We start from the raw sequence: 18,605 nt of genomic DNA, 5'->3' as shown, positions 1-18,605 counted from the left end.
GGGTGTCAAATGCCAATATTTGGCATTTGACACCCCAAACTCTTAAAAATCACTCCTATCAAACATTTTAGAGCACTCTCATCAGGTGTGCCAAATGCCAAATATTTGACATTTGGCACACCAAACACCAAAAAATATCTCTCATGAGGTGTTCTAAATCTTAAAAAATTTGGCACACATGAACAGTACGCTCTCATATTTGAGAGCGTACGGACAGATGTGTTATAATTTTAATGAATATTTTATTTTTTTCTCTCTCATTCCTCAGTCAGTTTCTTCCTCATTTTTTTCTCAAACACCGATCGGTTCTCTCATTCTCATCCCCTCATATTTTCTTTCTCACCATCAGTTCCCTTCCATGCCGTCGCCGACATCGACGCCGACGCCGACGCCGACATCGACGCCGACGCCGACGCCGACGCCGACATCGACGCCAACGCCGACGCCGACATCGACGCCGACGCCGACGCCGACATCGACGCCGACGCCGACATCGACGCCGACGACGACGCCGACACCAACGCCAACGCCGACGCATCAATTCCACGCCGATCTCTCTCTAGCTGTGGTTTTTTTTTTTTTTTTTTTTTTTGGCTGTGGTTTGATGGGTGGGTTGGGCAATGGGTGGCTTCGAATGGACAGATTGGCGGTGGGTGGGTTCAGATGGGCAGATCGGCGTCCATCACGTAGCACTGCCCATCTCACACTCTCAGATCAGATCGCTTGGGATTTTTTTTTTTTTTTTGGTGGATGTGGGTTGAGTTTCGTGGGTTTTAATGGGTTGATATTGGTGGGTTATGGCGGTGGGTGGTGGCCGGCTACTATGGGCAGTGGTGGTGGGGGGCTATGCAGTATATTACCGTTTGAAGTTTTTTTTTAATGATATTTTAATGTGATGTATATATTATTTTAATGTATGAGATTGAAGAATAGAACATCTGATAAATTAAATGTTGTAAAATAATGTGATAAAATAGTAAAGTAGGCTTTTGATGTGTTAAAATGACATTTTTTATAGAACAGTTGATGGGAATGCTCTAAATGCCATAATTTTTGGCATGGATGAACACTGCAGTCTCAAATTTGAGACCGTACTGTTCACCAATGGTAAAAGTTATATTATTTTTTTATTCCGTGGGACCCGCTTACTTTTCTTCTTATATTTTTTCTTTCTCCTTTTCTTGGCTTTCTTCCGTCGGTCATTCTTGCTCTCCAACCATATCTCTTTCTCTTTTCTTCATTCACCGGCATCCACAACTGAAAACCATGGTGGTAGTGGTTCGGCGAAACCGTGAAGAATATGAGGTCGAGTTTGTGGTTTGTGGTTCTCTGCTGTTGATCAGGGTGGCTGGGTTGTGGTGGTTCGGCGAGCATGGCTGGGTTTCGACTGGTGTGGCTGGGTTTGGGTGGGTTTTGTGATTTGATTTTGGGTGAGAAATTTCAAAAATATGCTCTTTCTAATTTTGGGTCTGTGATTTCTAACATGGGTTTGTGATTTGTGGTGGTACTGGGTTTGATTGGTGGTTTTGATGTTAGTTTGTTGAGTTTTTGATTTGGTTTTGGGTGGTGGGAATCCCGATTTGCAGAGGTTGTGGGTGCTGCCGGTGATGGTGGCTATGGCTGTGCTGTGGTGGTTTGTGGTTGGGTTTGTGTGGTGGGTGATGGGTTTGTGGTGGTTGTGGGCTGCTGGGTGAGGTGGCTATTGGCTGTTGGGTGTGGTGGCTGTTGGGTTTTGTTATACCAGTGGTGGTGGTGGTGAGTGGATGTGGTAGTGTGGCGCCGGCGGTTCTGTGAGAAAGAGAGAGACAGAAGAGAGAGACAGAGGAGAGAGGAAAAATAAAAAAATTATTGAAAAATAATATAGAAACAATATTTAAATAAAATTATAAAAAAAATAGAAGTATGATATAGGTTGTTTTATAAAGTGGTGTGTTATATGTTATAAATATAGGTTTTGAGAAGGTAGATGCTAAATTTTTTAAAAGTCTTGATAAGGATGCTCTATGTACTATTTATCGGCACCTTGAACTGAATAGGGGTAAAAATCTAATTTTAACTCAATTAACAAGTAATGTTTTGCCTAAAGGCCGGCGATACAAAATGAAAATCAATGATTCTTGGAGTATATTATATTTATTATTAAAATCTTACAAACTAATGTATTAATTTTTAAACAAAAAAATAAAAAAATTAGTTAAGAATATTTTTTTAATATGTTGTTAATAAATAATACTAACCTATTAAACAGGATTAACCAGCTCATGAATTTGAACTTCAAAAAGATGAGCGGCAGCGAGGCACTTTTGATACCAAAGTCAAGTTTATAGAGGGGTAAACAAACCGTTTGCAAGATAAACTGTAGAAACTGCAGGTGCAAGTCCCCTCATCATATGGTTGAAAGTGGTGGATGCTTTGCTTTTGTCTATTGCACTTGATAGTTGTGTGTGTTTTGCTTCTAATTGATTAGGTGGTGTTCTATATGTATGTGAATAAATAAGTATTAAAGGATTATCTTGGATACTCACCTGGAAAATGAACTCTTCGAACAAGTACAACTTTTTGTACACTTCAACAAAATGCTACCTGCACTTAAAAAGGACGACCATCTTCAAATGAAACTGGGCTTGGATCTCTCAATTTAGGGAAAAAAATTGGTGAATAAGCTAAGAAAAATGCCCACTAACTCATCATAAATTTTAATTTCATAATAGCAATGAAACCTTATTGTATTTCACTTCTACAATACAGAACAAGCTATTGTTTTATTTAAAATAATAACAGCAAGCAATACTTACGTAGGAATTGAACAAGAACTTGGATTTGGCTTCAAAGCTTCGTTGGTCAAGCTATCAATTGTTGGCTCTCTTAAAATATATAACCATTGATCCATTTGGTTGCATGAATAATTTATGTTGGGTAGATCAATATTTATAGCACCATTGATTCCTTTTCTTTTAATTTCAAATATAATTTAGATAGTGTAAAGAAGTGGAAAGGAATGAAAAACTTTATGTGTAAATTTGGTGATCTCTTTCTTTCTTTGGATGTTAGATGTAAAGGAAGGAGAGAGAGAGAGAGAGAGAGAGAGAGAGAGAGAGAAGGAATTTAATGTCATCTTTGTTCTTTATTTTTTATTTGTGCTTTAGGTTTTTTTTTTTTTTTTTTTTTTTTTTTTTGGTGAGAATGATTTGTGCATTAGTTGAATGGGCGTAAACATCTAATTTTGATTTAATTAATAAGAATGTACCATTTTGCCCACACGCAATACAAAATTACTGATTAAAGGTGCAATGCAAATTTTACTACATATACTTCAAATGCATATCCAAGAAAAAAAAAATTATTTTAATCTGAACACAATTACATGATAAATTGATGTATCATTTTTGTAATATATGTCTTAATTATGTTGTTAATGTGTTATCTAGGATATCCATTGTTATGTTAATATGTAAAAACTTTTATAATGAAATTTGTTGTGCCTTTAGTATTTTCCATAAAAATTTGTGGGTGGAAGTGGAACAAATTTAACCATTCCATTCCTTTTGCTATTTTAAGTTTATGACTTTCAAAATAAATAAACAATAAATCATTTATTTCTATATTCCTTTCATCCAAATACTATGCAAAGAGTTGATAGCTGTGACTTTATAAGGATCAACAACGTGCTTTACAAATTCATTTAATTATGATTACACTATTATGTCTACAAATTTACAAATAATATGACTCAATAAATAGTAAAGCAAATATATTAAAATTTTCCTATACAATGATGAATACCAATATAAGTTGAGATAAATTTATGCTTGAGAGGGGTGAAAGTAAGGAATCCTTCTTTTGTTTGAAAAAAGAAAAGAAAAAGAAAATGGAATTGAACACCTCCTTCACTTGATCAATTGAGACAAAGTTATTCTTTTTTTCTTATTTTTTATTCATGTTCATCAATATTAGATGAGATAAATTTATGCTTGAGAGGAGTGGAAGTAAGGAATCCTTCTTTTATTTGAAACAAAAACAACAAAGGAACAAATGGAAGAACACCTCCTTCACTTGATTAATTGAGACAAAGTTATTTTTTTTTCCTTATTTTTTATTCATTATTATTTTCTTAAAGTCTGAATATGGAGATTATCTTAAACCTTTTTAATATTTAATATTTCCTTTCCTCTCTAAACTTCGAAGCAAATTTAAAAGAAGGAAAGAGAAAAAGAAAATTATGGTGGGGTCTTGGGTTTGTGAGCAGGTATCCTAGTTTTATATTTTTTTTCTTTTCTTCAATTTTTGGCATTTTATTTTTTCCATTTCTTTACTTTATACTATTATCTTTCTAATTCTCAACCCTACGAGGGGAGAAGGGTGTTTCTTTTCTATTTCTTTTGATCCCTTGATTTTATGGTTTCGAGTATCACAAAAGTACGTACTTCTAGGAATTCTCAAGTAAGACCATCTAATCGCGAAACACACAGGGTGATAACGATTTAATAAAAAGTACTAGTAAAAATCATCAACGATAAAGATAAAATTGCGTAAAAATTGGTGACATGTATGGAAATGATATTGGGATAAAAAATAAAAATAAAAAATGCTGCCTTAGGCCACATTTGAAGCCACTTTTTGGGCAAAGTCCCTAAAATTTTCATTTTTGCCATTTTTTGTAATATTTATTTCCATTATAACTTTTAATTTAAAATTCCGAATAAGATCTCGTTTATTTTGGGACGTCTTTTGGAGACAATAGTTTTTAATTTTGCAATTATCTCAATTTTGTTGTTCTTGGTAAAATTTACCACCTCATCTTGTGAGATTAGTGCAAATTACGATTCGGTGGGTGTTTTCCTAGCTGCCCTAGGTTTTTATTTTACTATTTAAACATGTTCTAGGCTCTAAGACATTTAGTTATCAAATTAATAAAATTTAGAGTTTATTCTCAGTTTCTCCGGTGGATTTTAGACATTATCACATTCTCAGGTTTTACACTATCACTACAAATGAGAGAGAGAGAGAGAGAGAGAGAGAGAGAGAGAGAGAGAGAGAGAGAGAGAGAGAGAGAGAGAGAGAGAGAGAGAGAGAGAGAGAGAGAGAGAGAGAGAGAGAGAGAGAGAGAGAGAGAGAGAGAGAGAGAGAGAGAGAGATCCGGTGGATTTTAGACATTATCACATTCTCAGGTTTTACACTATCACTACAAATGAGAGAGAGAGAGAGAGCAAACTAAATCTGGCCCAATTGAAACTAAAATTACTAACCAAATTTCTCATGGCCTAAGAGATGATCTAGCTTGGAACACAAAATACAAGGCGTTGCAATTTACAATAACTAGTCGCTAACCTGTGCGATGCACGGGATAGTTAAACAAAATTTATACACATTCACTTTTATTGGTACAATCATTTGAAAATAATTCTAACTAATACTCAAATGTAAGAGACACATTGACTTACTATTTAAAGTGTCTTTTGAAGAATTTACACATATTGTGCAACTGAGCCTTAATTTCTCATTAACAATAAAAACATGGAAATTCAAAACATGGAAAGAAAATAAAAATTACAACAATTAATTCCATTATCTTTCATGCTATATTTTGTAATTGTACGGAATTAAGTCAACTCAATTTAAGTAGTTGTAATAAAATTGGCTTCTACTATTCTCTATTCTATAGAGATATGAACATATTGGATTTCTCAAACATTTACCGGTATTGCAATAAAATGATTTATTATTGAAAATAAGAAACAAAGAAAATCTGTCTATAGCTTAAGAAACACAATATACTAAAATTAAAGAGATAAAATTTTTGGAGGACAAAATATTATAGATAATTTTAGAAACAGATTATACACTTAAAAGGGTTAGTAATTTATAGCACTTACCTCCCACTATTAGTATACAGACACCAAGTGCGGTCGTCGTAACCCTTTGAAAGAACCTCCCCCAATTGGACACTATCAAAAAAAAAAAAAAAAAAAAAAAAAACACCCAATTAACAAAATTGATCCAAAAGGGTCTAAAAAGCACACAAAATCAATTCAAAAAACAAAAATTTGAGACAAAGTAATTACTTTCTGTTGCCAATGAAATCGTCTTTTGTATTGCTGTTCCAAATTGCAACACTTATCTCTCTAAGGCCTTCAATTAACGAAAACACAAACTTCTCTTGGAATATCGGAGTATTATGACCATCTATACACACACACACACAAAAAACAAAATCAGTATAACTCACTATAACTCTATAGAAGCCTAAAAAATATAAAGAGAAATTAAAGGGGTTGAATTTGATATTTACGTTTGGAGAGAGAGAGTTTGCAGAAACTGTGGCTTTATATTTCTTAACTTGAGAAAGGGGTGAGGTTGCTAGGGTTTTGAGGTGTTATAATGTTTTTATTTTTATTTTTTATTTTTTAAATATTATGTTGACGTGAAAAATTGTGGTGCCAGCAGAGACTTCGGTTTTATATATATATATATATATATATATAGACTAGCAAATTTTGTCAGCGGATTTGATAATACAGCATCAACAAGTAGCAGAAAAATAAAATTCACAAGCTACAGACTTCAAGACAGTTGTAAACCCGAGTATATGCCTCTTTACTTTGACAAATGAAGCTCCAGTTGCTGCCATTTCCACCCAAATTGCTCTAAAAATGCATGAGGAGCCTGATTGGGTTTCATTGTTTCAAGGAAAACAATGGAACAACTCAGTAACAGCCAAAATGAAGGTGTAAGCTTTTATAACCCAAAGACCAGAAACCAAAAAGAAAAAAAACAACTTAGGAACGGTCCAACTAAAAGATAAAATCTAACTAGAATGAATATAAAGAACATGCTTTTCAGAAACCAAAAAGAAAAAAGAAAAAAGGGAGGAACACTCACTTCTCAAATCATTTTCATAAATATCATTGCATATCCACAATTTGTTCATAACATAATATAAACATTTGACAAATATTTTAAAATCTCATCCATTTCAAGTATTTGATGCAAAAGAAGTTCTTTAAAACCAAAACATTAACCACTAAAGGCTCTCATCAGTAAACCAGATGCGCCCCCTCTTTTAGGTGATTTCTTATTTCTTTTTCAGATATAAATACCATGGCAGGAATTTGATATACGTCTCACCCAACTATAACTACCTTGATTTGTTACTAAAGAATACTAGAAGAGTGTAAATGATGCAAACTAGCAATGACATTGACCAAGCATTATTAGGTACTTGATATCAAGAAATGATCGCTAATTAGGCAGGAGTATAACCAAATTGCTTATGAGTAAATCTCATAGTTATAAGTTATAACATGAAATATAAGACATTATGATACATGAAATTATCTTTCATAAAAGAAGTTAAAACACAGTGTCCAAAGAAAAAGCTGTTCAGATTCTAACCAATTGAACATATATGATAAGGGACATTAATGACACTATGTAATAAACAAAACACACACACAGAGTGTCTCTCTCTGTGTCTTGCTTTTTCCGCCCTCAATTCCTTTTATATTTCAAGATACAGAATGACTCCATTATATACAAATTTCAAAGAACACAAAAAAATATAGAAAGATTAGCCAAACTAAATAAATATTGTGAAGGTAGTTGAGAAAACAACTACAATCCATTACGAAACCATAGAACAATTATGGCCCAATCAAATTTCTAAACATACTACAGAATAACAATATACAGAGAAGTACGATATTTGCATAGTCTATCAAATATTTACTTAAAAAGATGTTGGAATCAATTTACTAGTGACTAAAACTTGTGCAAATATGAAAAAAAAAAAACACAATTAGATTCCAACTATCGCAGGAAGTATTCACATTAACAATTATAAAAGGAAGTTACACCAGAATACATAAAACCATAAAGCGTGTGACAAATACAAAATGAATTAAGCAAACTTATCCAGGTAGACACAATAAAATTCAACAATTATATCATTCCAGTGAATATTGATATCAACAAAACATGCCACAACCATAACCTATCATCAAATTTCTTCAATCAACAAGTTCTCAAAGACAATTGAACACACATGCGCCAGGTCATTATCATACAATTGAGCAGGTCAAGATTAAGATCTTATTAACAAACTCATAATAATAACACAATTTCATTTCATACTCATTGACCTTACACCTAATGACCCAAGTCCAAAACTCTTCATTGTAATTAAAGCCAAGCAGATCTATTAGAGTGGGTGGGTTTGGGTTGATTTTGCCTTTGCCACCCCTAAATGATATGCAGCCAACACTGATTGATCATTTGATCCTGACCTTCACCGGTGAGTAAATCGACGGAATGCTAAAAGGAGATCAACGCACACAGAGCACAAACGCAAGGGAGAAGATTAAGAAACAATGATGCAAAACAATCTTGCTTTAAATTAAAATTGAGAGAATCCGAGAGAAGATTTGCTTCAGGGATTCAACAGTTTTCTTTATCGCTTGGTTTGCCCCCAATATTGAGAGAAGTAAGAACGCAAGTGAGTGAAGATCTGCTTCTTCGTTTTAGCTTTATTTTTTGGCTTTTATACGGTAACTTGCTCTACCAGTAATGGGTATTTCACTAAACATAAATATACTGTCAGGATTAAATCCATTAAAATTGACAGCCAGACTTGAGTGGGTACCGTACCCACTAAAATAATTGGGGGTGTTGTAATAATAATACCCATAAGGGAAGCGGCAGCATTGTTGTATTTGATAGCTCTCCTCTACCAAATCATAAATAAAAATAAAAAAAGGAGGAGAAGAAAGGTTTAGGTTAGCCACAATTTAAGCTTTAATCATAAATATTTCCAATTTATTGTACACAATCATCATTCATTTCATCACTATTTCTAATTCGGTTATAACAATAAAAATGAAATAAGAAAGAAACGAATAATTACTTAATAATTACGTGAAATAGGTAATTCTTTGTTGATAATAAGAACAATTTTCCATATGGACGCAAAGAAAAGAAGTTAATTAAATACATAGATAGATAGATAGTGTCTTATTATCACAACTCTTAAGGCAGTGTCCATCCTTGATATATAGAAGTTGGATACCGGTTATCTCATTTTCTCATTTGATACTTGCACACTGCCAGTCAAAATTGATATTACATGTGGCACATGCATAGGCTATATACTTGCAAGGCCGACCACAGTTGTTACAATGAGAGATGTCCATAGTCTCCTGTACAAGAGTAAGGGGATGTTGGTGAATGGTGGATATATAAGTGCTCACGAACTTAATATTTCGGTATTCTCCATCTTTGGTATTTAAGAATTCTCCAAAAATACATTTGGGATGTGCAGAATAACTACATTCTTCACAATAGTAAAACCAATAATTTGGGTGGTGTCGTTCTTCCTCACAAATATCACAATAATATTCACTTGAGTCATATTCAGTAATATAATTAAGGATAAACGGGTGAACGAATTGTTTGTACTTTATGGTGTGTGGTAATGTAGCACATTCAAAATCCAAAGTGAATTCACATTTAGTAAAATGAAAGAAATCATAGAGAAGAAATCATCCCCATGTAGATCTCTTCAATTTTCTTATTCCTTTTGGGCTCGTGTAAAGCAAATAAGATAGGTTATTTTTGTATTTTGCCTCGTTCTCTTAATATAATATTTGTTTCATATTAAAAAAAAAACACAGTAATTTAACAAAAATATTTATAGTGAATAAATATTTAATTAATAAAAAATTAAATTAAAGAATTAGTAGAAATAACAAATATAATTTAATCAAAATCTGTTTATACTATTTTATCATTTTATTTATGGATTGGGTGGTGTACACATCAAGACATCTATATTGATATAGGTAATTGTTTATTTTTATTTTTATTTTTGAGAAAAAAAGATATTGATATTGATAAATAATATAAAAGTGGTAAGTCATCCAATTCCATGTCCAGTGTTGTCCACCGTCATCAACCATTGCGTGTGCCGAGTCCCGAACTCGGTCACCGACGAACTCGTCGTTGAAGCCTTCAAGGCGAAGTGGAAGCTCAGATACGTGATCGGAAAGCCAGTCTCTGGAACCTTCTGGAGAGACAATGAGAGCTGGAAGTTCGCTATTTCGCGTCGGATCGTTAAAGGAGATAGTGTGGCTAGTCTGGCTGTCAAGTTCTCTCAAGCACTGTTTGGTTATCGAGAAAGTGTGGGAAAGGACAAGAAAAGACTTAAATTTGTTAGGTTTTTAGATAATGCATATAGTATAGCTTAGTCGTTGATGTTACTGTATTTTTGTTAGCTGTGGTGGTTAATTATAAATTATAAATATGACCTTTAATTGAAGCTTTTAAAGATGCATATGTTATCTGTATGAAGTATGAACTGTACATTTATGTGGGCTAGGTGCTGTTTGTTTGCCTAGAAACTGTAGGAAAGAAAAGGAATATTATTTTGCCTGAAAATTTTCAATGTGCACATAAAAGAAAATGTTGACTCACTATTTTTGATTTATGATAAATTGAGAAACTGCAAATAAAATTAAAAAATTTATAGAAATTTCGTTGCTTTATTTTATCATTGTTGAAAGACGGAGAGAGAGAGAGCCATGCTTCAAGTAAGTGAATCTATTTGGTGTAGACTGTGCAGTGATTTTTTTTTTGTTTAGCTCCAAATTAAGAAAAATTTTAGTTCATAAATTAGAAATTTTGGCTAAGATACTGGATTATATATAATAAATCAATGTGCATTCAGGTGTGATTATTGGTTGGTTGGAATGATTGGCACTAGTGTTGCAAAGCCATGCGATCACCAATTTTGGATACAAGTTTCCCAATTTCTTTTCTTGCTGTTTAATTGCTAAAAAGGCTTATTTTTTTTCATTTTTGGTAAGAATTTTGACATAAAGTAGGAGCTCTCAAACGTGGGAGCAATACAAGGGAAAAAATGCTCGCGGAGAAACTAAAAAGAAGAGAAAGGATTTTGAGATTGATTTCTCTGTTCTGATATAGACATTTTCCATGAGAAAATGTAAAAGGTCCTACTATATGTTTCAAAATTTTGCATTGGTGATTGCCAATATGGTGAATGTCTGAAGATTGACTCAACTGGTAAATAACTGTGTCAAGTAGCTTGCTGTTGTTTGTATCGTGGAACCCTCACTTGGTAATCTTTGCTGTTAGTGATTCCTGTTGTCTTGTTCAGAAAACATACCTCTTCAAAAGGTTTTTAGGTTAAATTATCCTATAGAGGTTTTAGTTTTGCACAAACTTATGTTAATGCTATTATGGACATTGGAAGAAGAAGATGTGCAGAGGGTATTTATGTACGGGTATTGTTTGATGAACATAATTGATAGGAAAATGGTTGAGAACATGATGAAATCAGATTATGAGTATATGCAATTCTTTTTTTATTGTTTATCTGGTTGGCATGATTGTGCACACCTGTGTTATTGCTATTAGGAAATTGTGTAGTGGCTTAATTTTGTGCACACCTCTGACCTCTGTCATTGATTTTAGGAAATCTGAAAGTGGTTTAGTTTTGTGCATACATATGGCCCGACCCTAACTAATTTGTTGAGAGTTCAATGATCTATAGCTTATCCCAAAATTTTGAGACTAAGGCTTTGTTTGTTGTTGTTGTTGTTGCATCATTAGAGAGTAAAAGAATATGGGTAATAATGAGTATTTTGTAATGGTTGTTTCATGAAAATATTTGATGGAAAGTGATTGAGTGAAATCAAATTATGAACGAACATATATGTAACTACTCCAGAGTCTTGGCACACGGATATTATATGGTAATGGAATGTTATGGTAGGAAACCCACAAAAATAGAATATTCATTTTATTGTAATATTATATATATATATATATATATATTTTTTTTTTTTTTTACGTACAAATAAGTCATTTTCCAACCTTTTCAAAGTAAAAAATCCACTTACGAATGAAAGGATTTTTTAGTACCTTGACAGACTCAAAATATTCTTTACATGAATTTCCATATGTTGGTTAATATAAACTTAAAATGTTCAAATTGTAATATTGTGAGCATTTGTGCACTTAAAACGTTAGAGTTTGACATGAAAATATTATCAAACTCTAATTTTTTTTTTTTTTTTTTAAATGTGATTATCCCCAAACACAAATTTATATGAATGTGAATAAAATATTACGTTAAGAATATGGGATGCATTAAAAAAAAAAAAAAAACCTTTTGAAAGGTAATTGTAATGTTCTTTTATTATTTTCTCTCTTCGATTACTACTCTTGCTTCTAGATCTGTATTTCCTCTTCTTTTTAATGTAACTTGTTTCCCTTTTATAAGTTTTGAATCTTAAAAGATAATAAGACATTGATAAATTATGTAAATTTTTTTTCTATTTTTAAATGAATGTTTGACATATAAAAGAGATAATATTCCATTAATTATGATATATAAGAAAAGTATATTGAAAACTCACTTAGTGTATAAAACACTTGTGAATGTTTAGACCCCGAAATACAAATTTTCCAATACAAACTTATATTCAAACAATATATATGCGGAATATGAAATATAAGCAATACCCAAATTAGCAAGCTACTCTAAGCCATTAATTAATCACAACCAGCAAAAATTAAAAGCTAAGAGTAAGAGAAAGAGAGGTGCAAATATAAGATAACACCGGCACGTGTTATCGAAAAGGAAATCGAAAAACTCGGCAAAAAATCTCTCCGCCTCCATCCAAGTTGTAAATGATCCACTAGAAAATCAGTTGGGATACATGAATAGCAATAGACCCTTCAAGCCTAATCTACCCAATGCACCTAAGCCCTCAAAGCTTCTTGCTCCAACAAGATTACGCTGAACTGTGTCTTTTCTAACTTTCCGAATCCCGCAGCATCAACCAATATGAATTGATTCTCTCCTGAACTACTTCCCAAACACCAAGAACCTTCTCACTACTCTGAATTTGGTGAGGTAAGGATTTGATTTATGATCCTCTCATGGATATGATAATGGAGAGGGTGGGAGTAGAGGAATTTGGAGAATCAAGTGTATAAGATTGTGGATGAATCAATCTTGTTTTTCTCTACGCCCCGAATCCAAGTATAAAGCTAGGCACGTAACAACTACCGCACGCTTATAAAGTAAGAATCCTACAAATGTGCAAGACCTTCTTAACAACTAAAATTTATCCTCAAAAATTAATTCAAATAAATTCAAAATACCTCAACAATTTTTTTATGAATAGATCTCCAATAATTTAATAGGAACAAAATTCAAACCTCATGTGCACAATGCCAATTGGCCAATAAATATAAAACTATTAAAAGACCATCCAATATCAAAATCACTAAACTTCTTTTCCTGTTCGCAACACAACATCAAAACTCCCAAAACTTGCTATTCTTCACAATCTGAAACTGGAGGGGGAAAAGGGGTGAGCTGACAACTCATTAAGTAACCAAAATCCTAATAAGTTCTATCAAGCAATAGATTTGTAAAGTAATAAGATGTAGTATGAGTCTTCAAAAGTTATGATATACTATGGATTTTCAAAAATAATTAAAGAACTTTCATAATCTTAAAATAATAAGTTGCAAATAGATCACATACTTTAATGTTACAAATATATCATAGATGGTTTAGAAAGTAGTCAATTTTCTATATATCAAAAGCTATAACTTACAATAGGTTTCAAAAATAAATAAGTAGTTTTAATAACTCAAAATAGTTCAAATACTTAAACATTTCCAAAATCAAATATGTAGTTTTAAGGACTCAAAATAGTTCAAATATTCAAACGTAATTCATATTCTTAACAATTTTATGACTATGGTCACACTATATCCTCGTGATTGGGCATCAGAGTATCAATGAATAATCCCCATTGGTTTGGGTATCAGAGCACCAATGAATAACCCCTATTGGCTAGGTATCAGAGTCAAACATAGTCAAATTGTCCAAAATCATATATATCAAATCATAGTTCAAACCAAAAAATATATCTCATTCAAAAAAAAAAAAAAAAAAAAAAAATATATATATATATATATATATATAATCATATATTCAGTATTCAAATATATTTGTGATAATTCTATATTCTTTACCTTCAATCAATATAGCTAAAAAATAAAAAACAATTAAATAAAATAAATCTTATATTCAATGCTCATATATATTTGTGAAAGTTCTTTATTCTTTACTTTGAATCAGTATAGTTAAAAACAATTATATGAAATACATCATATAATTAGTAATCTGATATATTTGCGATAATTCTTTACTTGAAATCAGTAATACAAGTTGAAATAAAATTCTAACAGTTATAAACAATTTTCAGTAGTTAAAAATGCAATAGTAGTCAAAATAAAACCAATTAGAATAAGGTTATTTACCTCAACTAGCATACGACAAAAGAATTTCTTCATAATCATTTCTCTAAAATCCTTAGATATCACCTAAAACAGTTTTTAGATACAATTTACTCCAAAATAAAATTTTAAAATTAACTTGCAAGGTACTCGACTAGAAGAAAATTTTGTAAAATATCCAATAATTCTCCACTTTTATCTCACATCAAAAATCCACCTATTCATATCATATATTTTCTTTACTTTCTGCCACAAATAGTTTCCTAGGGTTAAAAGTCAATTTAAAAAAAAAAAAAAAAAAAAAAAAAAAAAAAAAAAAAAAAAAAAAAAAAAAAAAACCTGAACACAATTACGTTAACACCTTTTTTTTTTTTTTTAACATGTGATAATGGATAACTTGTCACGCCTCAAAGCCTAGACTAGTTACTATTCATTGTGATTTCTCATACTCCCTAACTCCATCACTTCGGAATAAAGGCCTGTGCAGAAACCTGACCCATGAAGCCTAAAAAATTCTATCTCCGCTCAACGCAACAAAAGGCATAGATAATATTAAGTTATTGAACAGTGTCTAGCTAGTTTACAGAAAATAAATCCAAACTTTTCTTCGTTTGCATCATTAAAACTCTTGAATGATTAAATAGTTTCACTATTGACCAAAATACTCACATAAAAAGTACTCTAATGACTAATTCTATAAAGCTTAGATTTGACAAGAAAGAGATTCTTAGGCTCTTACCTCAATTGTGCAGTCAAACATCCACTACTTGAGTATTTTGGGTAGTCTCCTCTTTCAATAAGCTTTTATAAATTATCAACCTTATATAGTTAGGGTTTCAACCTTATTTTCTAAAAACTCCCTTATAATTATAAATTATCAAATTGACCCCGCAAAAGATTACTTAAATACCCTTCCTTTAATCTTTTTTTTTTTTTTTGGAGTATTACAGTTTCTCTCTCAAAATTCTCTCTAGAAGCTCACTACATTTTGTGGATATAAAGGTATTTATAGTAGGTATGAGATGGAATGTGAAAAATCACTTTTCAATAAAACAGGGTGCACTGGCGAGTCATTTGCGACTGGGATGAGTCGCGAGTTCTAGTCACCAGTTACCAGACTAGGCCAGACTGTATTTTTTGTCCTATAACGATTTAGCTGGCCTGAATCTTCATCTTCCTATATGCTTCACACATGTGCTTCATTTTGGCGAGTCAGTCGTGAGTCACCTTCTTGTTGCACACTCTTAATCAAATTTTAACACTCTCTCATGCACAACCCTTACATTATTCTCACCTAAATACAAGGTTTTTAAATGCTGAATTACAAGCAAATTTGACACGGAATAAAGTCAATGCATAGTTGAATAAATTCAACTTTACATATGTCAACATGAAATACCTAACGGAAATTTTCTTACCCTTTTGGTTATATTGAGGTCTAGATTGTACTTAAAGAAAAATAATTGATTTTTTTTTTTTTTTTTTTTTTTTTTTGCTGCGTGCATATTGTTAGTCCTAAAAGTTGGTTTGCTCTTCCTGTCCTGTACATAGCCGACGAACTTGTGTGTACATTCTTAAATTTTTTTTTTTTCTTGATTACTACATTCATAATTTTTCTGTTTTTGGTGTTAGCAGGTTATGGACATAAAACGTTTCAACAACATGATGAGCGACCATGGCATATACTCAAGGAAGACGTTCATTCTTGTAAATGGAGCATACTACATCGAGCTAGATGCCTATGCGAAAAGGGAAGTGGCAGTGACATATGTTCTTCAAGATGGTTCGCATTAAAGGAAAGGAAAATTAAAATTGTATTTATTTAGAAAAAAACATATAGTTTAGTTAACATAGCTGCTTTATCAAAAAAAAAAAAAAAAAAATACATATATTATAAAATATATAATCTTACAATATAGGGTTTACAATTGTACAAAACCCATATATTATAAAATATGTAATAAATATATTATATAAATAAGATAATTATTGGATCTAATTACAATATCATTTTTATACTGTTGTGTGTAAAATTATGATATTTATTTATTTATTTTTATTTTCTGAAAAGAGAGTGTTATATCCACAATATTTTCACAACAAACCTTAAGTTGTAGGTTATAAAAATGTTGTAAAAGTGTTGATATACTTTAATTGTTGTGAAAGTGTTATAAAAATGTTATGAACGTAATATTTCTTTTTCTAAAACAATTGTGAAAATAAAGAGAAATTAATTTAATTGAATATAATTATTGGATTTAATGGAATTTCAATAGATTAAAAAGAAAATCTAATTACAAAGTTTACGTTCGTATTTTATATTATCGTATGGATAAAATTATGACATTTTCTGAAACAATTGGAAAAAAGAAAAGAAATTTAATTTTCATTGAGTTTTGTGTTGACAGCCTGACAGGTTTACGGGCATAAAAAAGAATATAGAGCCATGGTGGGATTAGCCATATATTCAAGGGATAGACTGCAATTAAATCACTATAACCAATTAAATAGCGGCAACATTGTTGTATTTCACAGGTGTGTGGTGTTTACCGAATCAATGACTTAAAAAAATATTAAAAAAAAAAGTCTACATGGACCAGCATCGCTTTTTTGGCTAGAAATGTAGTTGGTTAGCTACGATAAAATATGTTCTCCGACTCTGACAGGATGCGGAAAATTACTAAATAATAACTTGAAAAAGATACTTCTTTATTGATAATTAGGACAATTTTCCATATGGATGCAAAGAAGAGAAGATAACACATGCATGCATACATAGACAGTGTCTTATTAACACAACTCTTAAGGCAGTGTCCGTTCTTGATAGGAGCTGGATGCCACTTACATCATTTTCACATTTAGCTTACACACGAGTCGTGAAAATTGATATTACACGTGGCACATGCATAGGCTATATCATGGCAAGGATTACCACACCTGTTACAATGACGAAAGCCGTCCTTAGTCTCCTGAACAATAGAATGGGGATGTTGGTGGACGGCGGATATATAAGTGCTCCCGAACTTAATATTTCTGTGGTCCCCCATAAGTAATATGAAGGCTTTTCAAAAATACATTTGAGATGAACAAGATAACTACATTCTTTATAATAGTAGAACCAATGATTTAGATAGTCTCGTTTTTCCTTATAAATATCGCAATAATATTCACTTAAGTCATCTTCAACAATATAATTAAAGGTAAATGAATGCTTGTGTTATTTGTACTTTACGGTGTGTGGTAATGTACTATATCCAAAATCCAAAGTGAATTCACATTTAGTACAACAAAAGATTCTTCCTTTAGAATTACAAGCACTGCACTCTTCATCATTAGTTGTGCTAGAGAAGATTAGGGGGTGCTCGTGATCAATGTGAGTTAACGTGTCTAATTCTGAGATCAAACTACATGAGACATCAAGGACAAAATCGCATTTGTGGCAATTGTAGATAAAGCCATTACTTTGAAACTGACAGGCATGACATTTTTTTCTTTTTTTTGATAAACTGACAGGCATGACATTTATACCACCGGAATTGAGGTCTACTTAGTTCAAGGGTGAGGCCGTGAGGGGGTGTTGGTGTAGTGGGTGTCGCTTTATATGAGATAATTCTGCACAGGATTTGTGAAGAACAAAATTACACTGAGTACAACTATAAAATGGAGGGAAGATAGACCGCACACATCCGTCACATATTTCGTAGTTCTGAAGCTCATCAATAAGCTGTAAGTCATGATCATGATACAAATGTTTGATTTCTATTGGTGCTATAATTTTGTCCTCTCCCACCTTGGGTTTTTTGACAATATAAGATAACTCAGTAGGCTCCTCGCCTTTAGATTCCTGCATAAAATTTTCATCTATGCCATTCTCGTCTGTAGCGCAATCAAGGTGGGCAACGTAATCACAACTTGAGCAATAATAAACTCCATAATTTGTGTCCACCTTTTTGACACAGAATTGGCAAAGTCGGTGCTTAGAGTAATTGTCCTTAAGAGCGTAGGTAAGATTTAGAGGGTGCTTGTGCCGAATATGTTTGAGCATGCGTGGTAAGGGGGCACATGTGCGGTGGACCCAAAATCCACAGATGCCACATAGTTAAGGCATGCCCATGCCTTCTTTACCACAAAAATCACTAGTGAATGAGATCAACTTTCGGAATTGGGTCAATGGGTGGTCATGAGTTTCAGCTCCCGGGATGAACCGTAGTGAAGCACATTTAATATCAAGGTTAAATTTGCTAGCGTGCAGTTGTAAATAAACCTTTTGCAAG

The sequence above is a fragment of the Quercus robur genome, chromosome 3, assembly GCF_932294415.1.
Source record: "Quercus robur chromosome 3, dhQueRobu3.1, whole genome shotgun sequence".
In the NCBI taxonomy this organism is placed as follows: domain Eukaryota; kingdom Viridiplantae; phylum Streptophyta; class Magnoliopsida; order Fagales; family Fagaceae; genus Quercus; species Quercus robur.
The sequence above is the reverse complement of the archived record's forward strand: the minus strand, read 5'-3'. Positions refer to the sequence as shown.